Source organism: Triturus cristatus, chromosome 7 (genome assembly GCF_964204655.1).
Source record: "Triturus cristatus chromosome 7, aTriCri1.1, whole genome shotgun sequence".
NCBI lineage: Eukaryota > Metazoa > Chordata > Amphibia > Caudata > Salamandridae > Triturus > Triturus cristatus.
Genome location: NC_140590.1, coordinates 1,518,823,641 through 1,518,840,474, shown reverse-complemented (window position 1 = coordinate 1,518,840,474; position 16,834 = coordinate 1,518,823,641). Strand labels below are relative to the sequence as shown.

The window sequence follows — 16,834 nt, the reverse complement described above, 5'->3', positions numbered from 1 at the left end:
GGGACCTATACCCTTGCACTTACATGCCCATGTATTTAAGATAATGCACCCTGCCTCCTGGGGTTATGATGCCTTCTTTAGGTGTGACTTGCATATATTGAAAATAGTGCATTGATTTTGACACACATGGTGAGGCCAAAATCAAGTTTAAGTAGTTTACACTGCTTCTGCAATGGCAGGCCTGCTGTCAGTTGTTTACTTTGGTCACTCAGGCTGACACACAGTGTTTCAGGCCCTGGTGACCCCTTTGACTCAATATAGCTGTCCTTGTTCCAGTAGTCAAGAACCTTGGAGTTTGGTTGGGCAAGAGGCTTTTTATGAGTCACTAAATCTCCAAAGTGGCTGCTACCTGCTTCAGCATTCTAAGATGGCTCAAAAACATTTTAGAACGTCTTCCGTTCGCAGCCCAGCGAACAGTCATCCAGGCCTAGGTGATTTTTGAGGCATGACCACGGAAACCTTCTGTATTTTGGAGTAATGAAGAAGCTTCTTAAATGTCTCAAGGTAATGTGTAACGCAGTGGCAAGACTCATACATTATCCCCCACCCCCCAAGTTCCATTGTATGGTTATCCTGCTTCATGAAGTGTGGTAGCTCCCAATTTAACGTTGTATTCACTTTAAGGTGCTGTGGTATTTCCACAAATGTCATTCGAACTTTGGTCCCTCCTACCTAAGATCCTTGGTGATGCCATGCACTCCTCACGCTCAAACACTTTGGATCTCGCAGTAGTTCCCAGAGTTAAGAGATCAGGCATGTAGGTCAAGCCTTTTCCTTCTTAGGCACAAAGCTGTGGAACTCTCTCCCTGCTGATTTGACATCCTGCTGTTTGCTTTCAGTCTTTCATAGGAAACTTAAAACCTGACTCATCTAAATGCGGTTTGTTAGACCTGGCACCATTGGCGTAGGTCGCCCTTCCATTTTTGTCGTTTTTCTCCTTCATGGTTGCTGGCGTTAGATGTTCTGGGCGCTGTGCAACTGCCATTTAGTGACACAGCGCGAATGCTCCTTATTATAAAATAACTGATGAACCGCTGTAGTCCTAGTAGTACCAAGGAACATCCAAAAATCAAAGGAGGGAGTGAAGAGGAAAAAGGTAGAAGCGTCCTCCTCTTGATACTGTTATCCAACATAGGGATTCTGCCATGTATTATGTGAATATATATGCACCCATGTGTGTGCTGCTATTTTTATTTTTATTTGAAGTGTTTAGTCATACGTGATAAATGGTGCAAAAGGATCAGAGCTCCTTCTCTCAATTTGTGGGAAGGGCAATGTTTCAAAAAATTGTATAATACCCCTCACACACTGAAACCTGATTCAGTGTCATGCTTCATCATTGGGGTCTTCCTGCTCCTCTATGGGACGGGGCGTGCTACGACTTACGTAGACGCAGGAGCACTTTATTCAGTGATTGGTGAGTATGTGTAGTGCGTGGGATCGTGAAAAGAAAATGTGAGATGGTTAAAAATTATCTGGCTAGTGGAACGAAAATACTTTGTCTTCCCTGACTGAGAATAGTAAAAGTGGGGAGGTGTAGATTGTGTACTATAATGAGTCACCTCCTACAAGGTCGACATGTTTCAGAAGCCACCCGCTTGGCTTTCTTCCTCTGGACCAAAAAAACGATCCCTTTTACACCTCAATGGGTGATAGAATAAATGTACATATGCCTGATAGTTGCAAACACTCTCCTTTGTTCCCTGTTATGGGAGTAGAAAAATATACCACTTGTATATCTTAAGAACCTGAAAAGAAAATTATTTTGGATAAATCATGGCTTTCATCATTTATCTTTATCTATTCACATCACCATCACGTGGAAAGTTTTAAGCTTGTTGGTGTGTGGCAGCTCGGTGTGTGGCGGCTCGGTATTTGGTGACTAGCTGTTTGACGGTTCACTCTTTGAAAGCTCACTGTTTGACGGTTCACTCTTTGAAAGCTCATTTTTGGGTGGCTCAATTTTTGGTGGCTCTTTCTATTGTGCATTTCTTTTTATGTGCATCTTAATGCTGTTAATGTCTGTAACTGTAATATACTAACAGAATTCTGCTGTCCTTTCTCTCCGTCAAACAGCTAGTCACCAAATACCGAGCCTCCACACACCGAGCCGCCACACACCGAGCCGCCACACACCGAGTTAAGTCTGCCGGAGCTTATGGTGTGGTACACATTAGTTAATGTGTTGAATTTTTTTTAGAAAAATTGATTAAAAATAAATTGTTTACTGACATGGGCTTAGAGAATGGTGGTCACTTCTGACAAGTTGTTGGGCATGTTTAAGCCTCTTTAAGACATATATTGGTAAGGAATCTGTTGTTCGACCTTGAGAATACTTGACCTTCGCTTGATAAGGATGGGTCTCACAAATTCAGCTGGCCACGCCTTAGGCCTAATTTTTTCTACCTCTAGGCGACTTAATGTAGAAATTTTTGAACTACTAACCTGGACTGATCATTTTCTGATCAACTTTCTGATCCCCACCAAGGTTACCTTTTACAAAACCTAAAACTATAAATGGCTTGAGATCAAGACTATTGAAGCAAATCACTATGGAATGTTTTCAATCTACTTTCCAATCCCCCAATTTGGATTATTTACATGACATTAACTCTTCATTGGCCATATTTTAAGACTTCTTTTCCCAAGCTCTTGACATAGTTTCACCCTTTATACTTTTTTGGTGCTGGTATTTTTGTTGGGCAGCTGTGTTTTTTGGGGCCGGCTGTTTTTTGGGGCCGGCTGTGTTTTTTTAGGACGGCTGTGGGTTTTTGATGGCTTTCTATTGTGGTACATTTCTTTTGATGGACATCTCAATGCTGTCATTACTGGTTACTATACCTCTATTATATTAACTGAATACTGCTGTCTTGCCTCTGAGTCAAGACTGCTGGCACTTATGGTCTTGTGCACATTGGTTTGTTATGTGCTGAAAACATGTAATAAGGATATTTATTTAAAAAGTCTTGTTTAGTCAAATAGGCTTAGAGAATGGTGATCCCGTCTGAGAAGATTGTGGCTGTTTTTATGCCACTTTAAGACATATATCCATAAGAATCCTGAGTAAGGACTATTGTATGATTTATTTGTACTTGTGTCATCTTATGAAATTTTACCCCAATTCGAAATCTGCATTTTATTACTCAATATCTGCAAATTCAAGCCCACATATTGAATTGTACATTAAAGTCTCAGAAAATGTTGCACAAACATCACTGTGATGTCTTCCCGAGTTCCAAAAATTGTTAAGATGAAGCGGGTAGAGGAACAATGAGTGCTATAGGTAGCCTGAAAAGAGGTTAAGAAACTGATAGATGATTACTTTAATGGGAGCTCAGACGAAAAGGTAGGACGCGTTGACCAGCTGCCTATGCCTTAATACCGCTGGTGTACTTGAAGCTTCAAGGTGTGCAGAGGTACCCTACTTTCCCAAAAGGACATTGAAGCTTCAGCAATGTCAGAATTAGAACTGTAAATCCAAAAAATACATATAAAGCCCTTGCAAGGAGGTTGGATTTATTTGTTGGGAGGCATAGACATCTACTGTCACCTACTCTTTATTTGGGTATATTATGATATTTCTTGACCAATTATATTCCAAGCTATTCAGATATGTTGCCCCTTAATTACTACTACCAGCTCTATTTTGATGGGTGGAGGGGTTTAATCTTGTCCTGTTAGTCCTGGCATCTTTAGCAAGGTTCTCCCTTAACGTTTTGCCTTCAATGCTGTTGTTTTTGGCGGCTCTAATTTTAGGAGCTTAGTATTTTGCGGCTCAGTATTTGTCAGCCCAGTATTTGGCCGCTACATATTTGGCAACTTAGTTTTTGACAACTCTGATTTTGCAGCTTGCCCTGTTTTTGTCTGCTTTTTATTGTGCATTTCTTTTTATCGGCATGTTGATGCTGTTAATGCCACTAACTGTACTTCCATTCTGTTAACAAAATACTGCTGTCCTGTCTAGGTTAAGCCTGCCAGCGGTTATGGTCTTCCACACTTTTCTTTGTTATATGCTGAAAAAAATGAAAGAAAAATATGTATTTAAAATCTTTGTTTAATCCAACAGGCTTAGTCTGGTGATCCTGTTTGACAATGTGCTGGATGTCTTTAAGCCACTTTGAGACTTTATTCATAAGGATTCTGGGTAAGGACTTTGCTAACATTCATGTTTTCTTGTGTTCTCTTGGGGAATTTTGCCCTCATTCAAAATCTGAATTTCGACTCAATATCTGTAAATTCAAGGCCACATATTGAAGTGTACATTGAAGTATCCGAAAACCACTCAAAATTCACTGCAATGTATTCCCCAGGGTTCCAAAAATTTGATAAGGTGATAGTGGATAGAGCAGCATGAGAGGTAGCGGTAGCCTGAAAAGAGAGGGTTAGAAACTGGTGAGGGATAACTTTCCCGGGGGTCAGCCTAAAAGGTAAGACAACTTGAGCAAATGCCCATACCTTAATACCTCTGGTGTACTAGAAGCTAAAGCAAGGTCAGAATTGGTACTTTAAATTCAAAGCTACACGACGAGCCACTGTGAGGATGCTGGTGTTAGCTTTTTGGAAGGCATGGACACCTGCCGCCACCTACTCTTTATTTTGGTAGTTTTGCTAATTCTTGACTATTCCAAGCTAGTCATATGTGTTGCACATTTCACTTCTACCAGCTGTGAAAGCTTGTTTTCTTTAGGGGGGTGGAGGGGGTTGTTCTTCTCCTGTTAGTCCTGGCATCTTTAGTGTGGTTCTCTCCTAACTTTTTGCCTTCAACCCTTCTGTACTTGGCGGCTCTGTGTCTGGCGGCTCACTGTTTGGCAGCATTTTCATATTGTGGTGCATTTTGTTTGATGGACATAAATTGTTATTGCCGATACCTGAATCTCTATTTTTTTTAAAATCCTCATATATGACATAGACAGGGATAGGACCTGGTAGTGACCCACGAGTGCAACAGGGCCTTTGATTGGGTTAAGCTCCTTATCATGCCTCCTTCAATCTATTTGTGGGGGGAGTTATGTGACCACCATCCTCCTCAACTGTTGAAGTTTGTCTTAAATCCTTGGACTTTTAGACGTGTGCGAGTGTGATGTGTTTACAAATTCTGGCCACCAGAGAAGTCAAACCACCCCGCCATGTTACTTTAACTTAACCCCATATTAGAGTATAGGGGGTACCACATTTTTTCTTTTTTGTGAACCTTTAGCGCAATCCACGCAATCAGATTGAGGGTGGAATCGAGGGATCCCATTTTATACATATTTCTCTTTGTGCAATAATTATCAGGGTGTAAAGGGCAGTCGGGCACACATTTCCTCAGTTTGTGTGCAGCCCTCTCACCAGCTAAGATTTCAAAAATAATAAAATCGAGGCTTATCTCTATTCTCTCCCCAAAAATTCCTGTAAGAAATTTGCCCACCTCCTGCCAGAAGAATTGGATGGCTGTACACTGCCATAGTAGACAAACATCGTCTGTGTTCTCTAGTGCACATTTAGGGCAAAACCTCTTCTTACTTCCTCCCATCTTCGAGAGCCTCTTAGGTGACCAGTACGCCCTGTATAAGGTAAATTGATGATTCCTCCTAAGTGGTGCAGATCTTATCGTTACCCAAAGTGTAGAGATAGATACTTGCCATGAATGTAGAATATCAAGTTCTGGCAGGTCTGCCTTCCAGATCTCTTCTGGTAGGTTTGGGGGGCTGTCTTCACCTCGAAACAGAGCCCATTACCACTTAGACACATCTTGTGCAGGACTGATTCCTCTGTCTCTCTTTTTCCCATTACATTTTGAGCCCGATGTTGGTTTGGCCACTGTTGGACTTGGCCCTTCTGGCAGGTTCACCCCTGAACTTTTTGCTTTTACTGGTGACCTGGTGGTAGTGATTTTTGGTTTCTGCGCACTTTCCCTGTGTCCCAGAGTAAAGTGAGTGCGCCCTCTGAGTGCATGTGGTGAGATAGGCCTGCCCTCCCATAGGAATGCATGGGGAATGTATGTGTCCCTGGTAGTTCCTGATGCATGGGGTGTGCAGGCTCGAGTTTGGTATGTGCGGACTCGTGTGATCGAATGCTTCGCAATGATGTATAATGCGTGATTATGTCATGTGCGGAAGTGCCACTTCTAGGAGTTAGCTAGCAAAACAAGCTTGGGTTTTGACTCGATGGCAGCAAGGCCAAGTCATATAAACTGAACAAAACAAAGAGAGTGCCAGTGCTGCACTAAACTTTCGGAAAAAGTTTTTAAACATGAACTGAATTAAACACGTCCATTTTTGCCCATTTTTTGGTTGATTTTAATCAAAAATATTTTTATGCAAATTTTCTTATTATTTTGCACGGTTATATTGAAGTGATTAAAGCATTTCACAAATAATCAGAAAATACAACAAATTATTACAAAAGATACATTCCTAATATTTACACTACATTGACACATATAAATGACATCACCACTAGCGTACCTCAATCATTCAGACAACAACAACACTCAAAATACACAAAATACTGACTAAACACCATAAAACAAACAATTTACACTTGTATGTACAAAATACATCAGGCCATCAGCAAATAACACTTGCAGTACTTCTAAACGCTTATTTTTTAGTTGTTTTAGCAGATGATTGGCCAAAGGCGAAGATAGGTCAAGATAGGTCTACACGTTTCGAATCCCTTCACCGGGGATTCTCATCAGGACCAATACTCTCTGGGAACAAAAACGGACACAACACTGAATTAGACCAGTTGGCCCCTCAATACTCAAAAAATTAACCGTTCACCTATATTCGGGAGCCTTACCTAGAACTTGAAAGTACGCAACCCAGGCTTTCAATATAAAATGAAATAAACGTCCAACGGAAAATCTGTGGATTGCAGATAAAAAGTTTTCAGAAGAAAGACAAGATCAAAGAAAAGATCAAACGTCTAAGCTAATGTCTGATGGCACCAAGGTGCAGTGGTCGAAATCTTACTTGTAAGGACAGAAGGTATCTCGTAGGTACGTATATATCCTTACTCCTCCTGGTCGGAGTTGGCTGTGCTTCCGTTTAGAAAGCGGCGTGGAGATTGAATCGCCGGCTAAGACCTGAGGGCAGAAGACAAATTAAGTCGTGAGACCGCGGATATTTAAACTATTTAAACAAACACGATGGTTTTGTTCTGTATGGTCTCTGAGTCGTGTTTACCTCTTTGTCCGGTTAGTCCAACGCCATCGGAGCCATCGCGCACCGTGCTCACAGCGCAAAAGTCGAATGTTTAGGCAGGGAAGTGGTGACCATTTTGTTAATCTGTGACGACATCCAATTGGTAGCCGGAGCCTTAGTGAGGCGGAGCCTTAGGGAATTCTGTGAGATGTAGTTTAAAACCCAATTTGTGTCCCTTGAATGGACATAACTCGACTAAAAACAAGGCAGGATGCTTGCTGGGGCATAAACCCTTTGGGTGTAATTATATGTACATGAAAGCCCGTGATTTTAAAGGCCTGTCCCGGGTCCGAGTATCGTTCAACCACAATTTTTTTGGTGAGAACTTTATTGTGCAGTGTATATGAACACTGCATTGTGATCACACTGCGGCAGTCTATGGCTGTACGCCCGACATCATAGTTATAAACTGATGGACCAATCGTTTTCACGTTCATAGTTGGATTCCATTCACGGCGCTCAGGAAGAATTGAACTGAACAATTCACCGAGTCGCCTACACGAGGGGTGGTCTCGCCCCGGTCCAATAATTCAGGGGCTCAGTATCCCTGAGTGGTGGGGGTGTGATAGAAGGTGTATCATTAACATATAAAGATCCGCACGACCTTGTATGTTTCATAGAGCACCGTATTGGATGCCAGAAGGCGGAGCCTTAGTTAGTTAATGAATACTTTAAGGGTTTCACAGATTATAGATCTCGGATAGCTCGTTCAGTCCATCCACTGATGTATTGAACTTGATAATGAGCATAGCCTCTCTTTTAACCAATTTGGCGTCCAGGTCACCTCCTCGGTTATCTTGTGTGACTTTTGAGATCACAGTCCATCTCACATCTTTTTCTGTGTGGTTGTTGAGATGCCAGTGATTGACCAGCGGGGCATTAGGCACATTCTTACGTACCCTTGATTTATGTTGTTGAATTCTTAGCCTTATCTCCTGATTTGTTTTCCCGATATAAAGCTTGTCGCATGGACAAAAAATTCCGTATACTACATATTTTGTTTTGCAATTTGAGAAAGTGTTATGTTTCCAATGAATTCCCTTATGGGTGAAATGGTTCCCTTCCATGGTGGAATCCCAACAAACACATGTCCCACATTTATGATGACCTTGTATTGGAGACAAATTAAGGAGACTTCTTATGTCCGGACTTTTAGTTTTTGGAAGTGCAGCTCGTACTAACTGGTTGGCAATGCTCTTATCTTTTTTAAAAGCAAATAACGGAGGTTCTTTGAGTAAGACATCAAGATTATTATTCAGATGCCAATTTTGGGAAATGGTCTTTTTGAGCCAGTTCGATGTGGGACTGTAGGTGGATACACACACAATCCTGCTGGTTTTAGATTTGTCTTTTCTCTCCAGAAGTGCTTCACGTGGGATCCACCAGGCTCGTTTGATTGCTTTCTTCAATAATTTTTTGGGGTAGCCCCTGGATAGTAAGTTGTTTTTCAAATTTTCAGCATGGCACAAATATTCATCCTTGAATGTACAATTTCGACGAATTCGCAAAAATTGGCCATACGGCAAGTTGTCTCTTAAACTGCGTCTGGCGTGTGATTGACTGGAGCTGGCTGGTGAGCCTGGCTCCAGGAGTCTGGGTGGGTCTGCCCCAGTGGTGAGTGTGAGATTAGCATGCTGATGGCTGGGGAGGAGTGCACCTTGGTCCTGAATAGGGCAGGGCTTTCCCTACACAATGCTGGCGCCGCCCCCTGTGGTGCGACTGATGACCCTAGCCCTGCCAGTGAATAGAGTGAGGGGCTGAGCACATCAAGGGTGCTCCCCAACCAGCTCCGACTGGTTTTTCCCCTCACCCTGAGCCACAACAAAGGGAAAAGGTGTATAAGGAGGGGCTGTGTCCCCTTACAATTTGTTCTCTTCCAGGATCCTATCTGAGGGGGCTGCTGCTGCTGCTGGAGGCCAGGAGGAACCGCCACTTGGGACTGCCTTCCTGTCTGGAGGGCCCAGTGAGCTGGCCCCTGGCCCAGCCTTGCTCCCTGCCTACCTGCCTAAACTTTACCAGGACCTTTTCCCTGGACCCTGCCTTTTAGCCTGGCTTTGGCGCAAGCCCTAGCCAACCAGAAATCCCATTTCTAAAAGCCACGGAACTAGCTAACTAACTGATAGTATTTAAATCTGTGATTTGTGCTCTTTGCTAAGAAGGCCCATCACACAAAGGATCATTGTTTAATTAAGTGACCCCAGCATATCAAACCTGCGGTTAACGTTGGGGTGGCTAAAGTATTTTGTAGGCACCACTTGGGTGTCCTTAGGGATTTCGATATTGGGGCATAGATGGAGGGATAGCACTTCCAGATTTTCTAATATATTATTGGGCCTTCTTTCTGAAAAAAACAAGACGCTAATAATCACCATATTTCGTTTTGATTCAGTGTTAACAGAAAACCTTCCTGGTGAAGGTAACCATTTTCTACTCAGATTTGGCCACCCTAGGTACTTTAAAAAGATTCAGCAAAAATGTTTAATTGCAGTGTGTAAACTAATCCCGGGCGTAGTACTCCGCTCCGCCCACGGAGTGTACGTAGCGCTGCCTGCTTCGCAGTTTACGAAGTAGGCATAGCAGGCAGCGCTACGCACACGCCGCAGCGAAGCAGAGCTGTCCGCCATCCGCCACCCGCTGCCTGCCTGCCCTAATTTTAAAATAAATTAAAGAATTTAAAAGTAAATTAAATACCTTACCTGCGGTGCGGCGTCCCGGGGCTCCCTCTTCCTGCTTGACAGGCAACTTCTTCTCACAAATGCGCATGAGAAGAAGTTGCCGGTCAAGCAGGAAGAGGTAAGGTATTTAATTTACTTTTATAATACTTTAACTTATTTTAAAACAAGGGCGGGAGGGAGGCGGGCGGCGCGTAGTGGGGATACGCGGAGCGCGCGAGTGTGCGTAGATTTGGCCACACTACGCGATGCTCCATGTAGCCCCACTACGCCCAGGGTTAGTGTGAACTTTAAATTTAAGTCAAAAGGGTTCTCAGAAGGCCCTATTACAGCTGAACCTCTATTTTGTAACAAAATACTGCTGTGTTGTCTCTGAGGTAAGCCTGCCAGCGCTTGTGGTCTTGTACACATTGGTTTATGTGCTATGTGTAGTAAAAGTATTTATTTACAAAACATTTGTAGGAAAATGTCCCTTTTCTTGCATGATGGCCCCTCACTTATTGCCTTACATCTGATGCAATCTGACTTGGTGTGCCCTGGGTCCCTGCCAACCAGGTTCCCGGGGCCTCTGCTCTTTCTCAAAGCTGTACCTCTGTACTCCCAATTGGCACATCCCTGGCACACAAGTAAGCCCCTTCTAAAAGGTACCATGGGTACCAGGGGCACTGTGACAAACAAAGGCTTCTAAGGGCTGCAACTCTTATTGTGCCACTCTTAAGGGCCCTGTACCTTAACAACCACACACTACCAGTGCAGTGTTTTGGTGAACAGAAAAGTGAAGTCCACAAGGCTCACACTCAGCAACTGGCTCCCACCGGTTCTGGCCCCCACTGGTACTCGCATGATTTGCAACGCGAGGACGTACTCTGCATTGAATTTGATGGGGAAAAACAACGTGAACGGCCGTGTGGGAATCTCGACCCACCAGCAGTGGAGTTTGTTACTCCGCGGAGCTTTGCGTAGCACCACTCTGCGACCTCTGCCCAGGCTTAGCCCACATATTGATCTGTACATTACACCTTCAGAAAATGTTACTCAAAAATCACTGATGCAACCTACTATATATTATTATAGTGGCTTCTTATGCTCTAAGGTAGTCAGATGAGTTGCCCCCTTATTACTACTATTGGCTGTGTTCCTTTTTGTGGGGGGGGGGGGTTTACTTCTTGGCCTGTTAGACCTAGCATCCTTATCGTGGTTCTCCCTTAACTTTTTGCCTTCAACCCTCCTCTCTTTGTCAGCTCAGTTTTTGTCCGCTCAGTATGTTGATGGACATCTTAACCTCTTCCATGCTCGTGACGGCTGGGAGCTGTTATGCTTCATGGTGGGCATGTGCGCAGGACGGCTCCCGGACATCCGAATCCCCGCCTACCAATAAACTCCCGCACAGCGCAGAAATGTCGCACGCACGGAAGGGGTTAATGATGTTATTGCCTCTAAAGGTACCTCTATTATTTTAAGAGATTACTGCTGCCCTGTCTCTGAATTAAGTCTGCCAGTGCTTATGCTCTTGTACACATTGGTTTGTGTTAAAAAATGTAATAAAAATATATATTTTGTAAAAACATTGTTAAGACAAATAAGCTTGGAGAATAGTGATCCTGTCTGGCAAGGAGTTGGGAATTTTTAGGCCACTTTGATACATATTCATAACCATCATCCAAAATGAATTTGGAGTGATTTGTGTGTACTTGTGTGATCTTATGGAATCATACCCTCATTCAAAATAATTTTATATTCAATATCTGCAAATTCAAGCTAACATATTGGCTTTTACATTAAACTCAATTAAAAGCCACTCAAAAATTACTGTAAGGTCTATCCCAGAGTTCCAAAAAATTAAGATGACAGTGGGTAGGGCAACAGTGAGCGGTATTGGGTATTTATTTTGATGGGCATGTTGATGCTGTTATGGCCACTAACTTTACCTCCATTTTGATGACAGAATACTGCTGTCCTGTCTCTGAGGTAAGTCTGCCAGTGCTAAAGTCTTATGCACATTGGTTTATTTGTTGAAGAGGTTTGATAAAAATATAGTTTTTAAACTGTGTTTAGTAACATGGGATTAGAGAATGGCAATCCATTCTGAGAAGGAGTTATTTATCTTCAAGCCTCTTTAGGACATACATTGATAAGGATCCTGGATAAGGTCTTTGGTATGACTTATGTGTACTTGTGTCTTCTTATGGAATTTTGCCCCATTCAAAATCGGAATATCATTACTCAATATCTGCAAATTCAAGCCCACATATTGAACTATACATTAAACTTTCAGAAAATGTCACTCGAGAATCACTGCAATATATAGCCTACTGTTCCAAAAAATTGATAGACGTAGAGGTAGCCTGAAAAGAGGTGAAGAAACTGATGAAGGATCACTTTCCCTAGGGACAGCCTTAATACCTCTAGTGTACTTAAAGCTTCCGCAGTGTCTGAATTAGAAGTATACATTCAAAAGCTACATGAGAAGTCTCTGCAAGTTGGCTGGTGTTAGTAGATGAAGGCAGTAGTCTATGCCTCCCAAAAGCTCTTTATTTGGGTGTATTATTAAAGTGGCTTCTTATGCTTCAAGGTAGTCAGGTGGGTTGCCCTCACATTAGTACTACCAGCTGTGATGGCTTATTTTTTTGGGGTGGGTGTGGGAGGGTGCTGGTTCTGTTATGTAGTTCCTATAAGACCTACATAGGATCTGCAACTTTAGACAACATACACTGCGGGACTGGTGTCCAGACTGATTCCAGAAACCCCCATCGGATATGTTTGCCTGTGTACCAGCTAGCTCGCAATGCCACTATAACCTCCTCTTACCAAGGAGAGAATACTTCTTGGCACCTATCGAACATGACAACCCTGATCCCTCAGGACCTTGGAAACCGTAACATACTTTTAGCTCAGTCACTCGTACTCACTAGTTCTCAGAGATGCACAGAATAAACGGTTGGGACGTTTTCAATAAGTATTTATTGAATAGTCCTTATTCTAGCATAAAAGAAGTGCACTGAAATCACCAGTAGGGAGTAGCATATATATAAATGAGTAACAGCACTAAGAAAGTAAATAGATGGTAGGTTTCTACCATTTTGCCTAAAATCATAAATATAGGCAAGTATATAAAATACATGGCAATAAAATGCGTACTCCTATGATACACCCTAACTAGATGTACCTAAGTGTACCTAGCATGTGGATATGTGTAAAGCCATGAATCCCTCTAGGATAAAGCCAACCCCATTACCTGATGTTAGACTGTGGGACCCCAGTCTGATTCTCGAGCTGAACACCCGCAAAGGATGTCAGACCACTGCAGGCTGGCGTATCTGCATGCAGGAACCTCAGCGTCTCGCGTCAGTGTGTCGGCATGGAAGTAGTGATCTCCTCTGCCTATCTCAGCAAGATGTGATGTTTATACACCCTAAGGTATCCCCAGGGGTTCTACCTTGCTGTGCCAGTGTCCCGACTTAGCATGACGGCGGGAATGAACTTTATACACAGTTATTATGCATGAGATGATGGCCCTGCTGTGATTCCAAGAAACTTAGACTCCTCATGCATAATTTATGAGGCCAGTGACCAGGGAAAAACCCTACATACTTATGTGTAGTATTGTAACTGGGTAAAAGGTCAGTCCTCCAAATCCGTTATGTATGTAGTATAGGGGAGAATGTAGGTGAAGGGTTGTGATAATACGTAGACCTATATCGGGGTACCTATTTGAAATATAACACCCACTCCTCATCCGACTGGACGACATTACTAAATTCTAGCGTACTACCAAGGCGTCTAGAGGTTTGTATGCAACAAATAAAATTTTTAAGAGAAGTTAAAAAGCATTAAAAAAAACCTTTAAAAAGTGTTCTGCAAAAATCATTCAAGTAGTGGCTCTAAAGTGTCCGTTTATATAGTCCGAACAACTACAAGCATCTTGAAAGCCATGCAGGTTAAAAGGTTTCAATTTAGAATTTCGAAAAAGTTAAAAGCCAAATCTTCCCAGCACGCAACATGCTGGTAGATGCAACATTGCTGCTGTTGGCATACGCAGCTGACGATCCCTGTAACACCTCACAAAAAATGTCTATTGAGAACAGATGATCTTCCGTACTGCCTGCAGCAATTGCCAGGGCAGCCTGTGCCAAATCCAAGGCCTAAGTGTTGGAGAAGCCGGTGTCCAAAACTACCTGTGGTGGCTCTAAGAATGGTGCCAACAACATGGGAATACGCTGAGGACGCTGCAGAACATGGGTCGTTATCGGGTCCAGTAAAGCATCAACGGCTGGTGGCGCAACCGATGGGAGTGTCAGAGGTCCAACATGCATTCTTCTCCGCAGAACAGGCATCGGAGAACAGATAGGACATAGTCCATCCAGACTGGTCTAAATGACAGGAACCAAGAGGTGCTCAGTTCCTGTAGGCGAGGTGTGCCTAGATGTTGTACCATTTGATCATGGTATTTACGCTCCAGGAGAGCTGTTGCTACCTCCTTGGTGGCTGGGATGTCCATTGCATAGCAGAAAGGTAACAATCAGCATTCCTGCTATTAGTAACCGGATCAACGGAAGCCCTCCAAAAATGCTTCCAAAGACTGAGTGTATAAAGTTTAGCATAACTCCGAGGGACATCTGAAAAGTGCTTAACAGTCCGGAACCTATGGTCTTAAATAGGTGTACAACACCTGTCGTATCGGGCATAACTGCTTACCATTTCTGTGAAATGGAAAGGGCAGTTTGTACGTATAAGTGCCTGTATCTCAGCCGAGGACCTTGCGATCTGGAGATCTAAAGTCTCCCAGGCGGAGGTTGAGGGCACGGTATGTTGTGAAAGCATAGCTTTCATTCTGCTAGGAGTATCAAACTGTATAATGGAAACATTTAGCAAAGGCCATAACGGCGCCTCCCTGACTGTATGTGTTGGTGGAAACAATACTTGTATACAGCAAGTAACCCTGGAGCTCACAGTGACTAGATATGCGATGCCCGGAAGCAACCCACAACAACCTTGATCATTCAGCATCAAGTAACGCTCATTCGAGAGAAGCTTGAATACCGGATTAATCACAGCTGCCAGGTACCCCTCAAGTGACAGGACAATTTCACCACAGGCCCATTACAAGCTCCGTGCAGCATAATATCCTGTCATATGAGGGATCCACTTAGAGTTCACGGAGTTCGTTCCACTTAGAAACACTTCCAGATCCTCACTCCTGCATCGAAATCTGTATGGTAAATATAAGGACTCCTTGATAAATTCCTTACCCATCTTCTCATATCTGCCTGCCTGTTATTCTAGGCAACATTGAAACTGAAATGTTGCAACCGATAATGTTATATGGCCGTGGATTAACCATTCTGTGGATGATGACTCAATCACAGTAAAGGGTAACCTGTCCAGGTTCTCAATGCACAGCATTGTATATTTTGCTCCCCTCTGTGCCATGTTCATCTGCTTTTCTGTTAGATTGTGTGCAGAAAATAATGACATAATGTTGATAAAATGCCATGGCACATAACCGGTGCGCAATGACTGTAGCGTCCAGCTTAACAAAATAATAGAACATAACTGCTACTGTCTGTGTTGCAATATGGACAAATCCTGTTCTATTACATCGCTACAGAAGATACAATGTTGCCCAGTGAATATATCCTGGATGTTAATGTAGTCATGCCATTGTCAACTACGGCTAACACCTTTTCTAGGTTAACTCTATTTCTCTTAATCTCTCTGCAGCTTCTTGTTGGGAGATTTTCCAGATTTCATTATAGACAGCATACAAAAAACGCTTCTGACGTGGTTTTCTGGGACCTAATAAATAAATCCCGTAGGTCCACATCCTCTGAGTAAGGAAGAGCGTTGTTTCATCTGGGGTAGTGTTGAGGTCTTTAGACAATCAAGGCACAACCTCTCCAACACTGTATGATGTCCCTACCTCCGAATGTTCTCATTGTACATAACGTGGGTATGGCCTATGGATACTAAACCCTTCGGTGGTACCCCTAAATCTTTCCTGACATCTGTTTGTGTCAGTGGGCCAAACCAACCATCCCTTCCAATTGGGGTCTGATATATTGTATTGCAATATGTTATCCAATTTACCCCCTCTTTCTGATGTAAAATTCCCCCCGGTGTTTAAAGATGTTGGAATTTGAGGCGTGTTCAAATCCTTATTCTTGGCTATTCCAAGACAGGAAGTCTGTTGCACAGTGTCATTCAAAAAAATAATCTGCTGTGGAATGAGGCATGCTCTAAACATTGCTTCTGTCCCCTGGACTTGCAGGTCCCTAGAACTCCAGATTGATTTCAAGTCTGCAGTGCCCATCCATAAGTCAAAACCCTGTTCAGACATCTGGTGATAAAGGAAGCAGAGTAAATCTGTTTGGTGTTTGTTAAAAAAAATTCTGTGCAGATATTGGTGCAACCTTATAGTAATACGAGGTTGGGTCAGAAGTGTTAAACCCTGCAAAATATGAGGATTTCTGTGCAAATGTTCTTGAACTACTTTTCGGTGGTGTAGGGCATTGTTCCCACTGGTAGTATGTGAAAACATTTCTCACTTTGTTAGAATTATTCAAGAAATGATGACCATAATATTGGTAACAATACATTTGAATTTTATAAAACCTTTGTTAAAGAGTTGACCCCCTTCTTGGTAAAACTGTTTAATGATATCAAACAGGGAGGTTGTATTCCACCAAATTTTAAGGAATCCATATTGGTTAGCTTGGTTAAAAAGGGGAGAAATGACAAGGATGTCAATTCTTACAGGCCTATCGGTCTCCTTAATGCGGATTTTAAAATACTGATGAATCTGGGCACAACGCTTTACCCCCATTGCTCGGGAATTAATTCATTGTGATCAAACTGGGTTCGTAGCAGGAATGTCGATGTCCACAAATGCTGGGTTTTTAATTCAAGCCCTTGATTATGCGACTAACCATAAAATATTCACTCTTATTACTTTGGTCGATGCTGAAAAAGTGT

The 16,834-nt window shown here is 42.7% G+C and overlaps 1 long non-coding RNA gene across 2 annotated transcripts in view; it reads left to right on the top strand.

Moving 5' to 3' along the window:
• Positions 1-16,834, top strand: part of LOC146812280 (uncharacterized) — a 369,505-nt gene that overhangs the window by 194,443 nt on the left and 158,228 nt on the right. The window contains exon 3 of one of the 2 annotated variants that reach the window (XR_014965895.1): positions 4,067-4,144. The exons of the other annotated variant lie outside the window; for it this stretch is intronic. This is a non-coding gene — a long non-coding RNA (uncharacterized LOC146812280). The remainder of the gene's footprint in view (positions 1-4,066; positions 4,145-16,834) is intronic. 2 annotated transcript variants of the gene reach the window in all.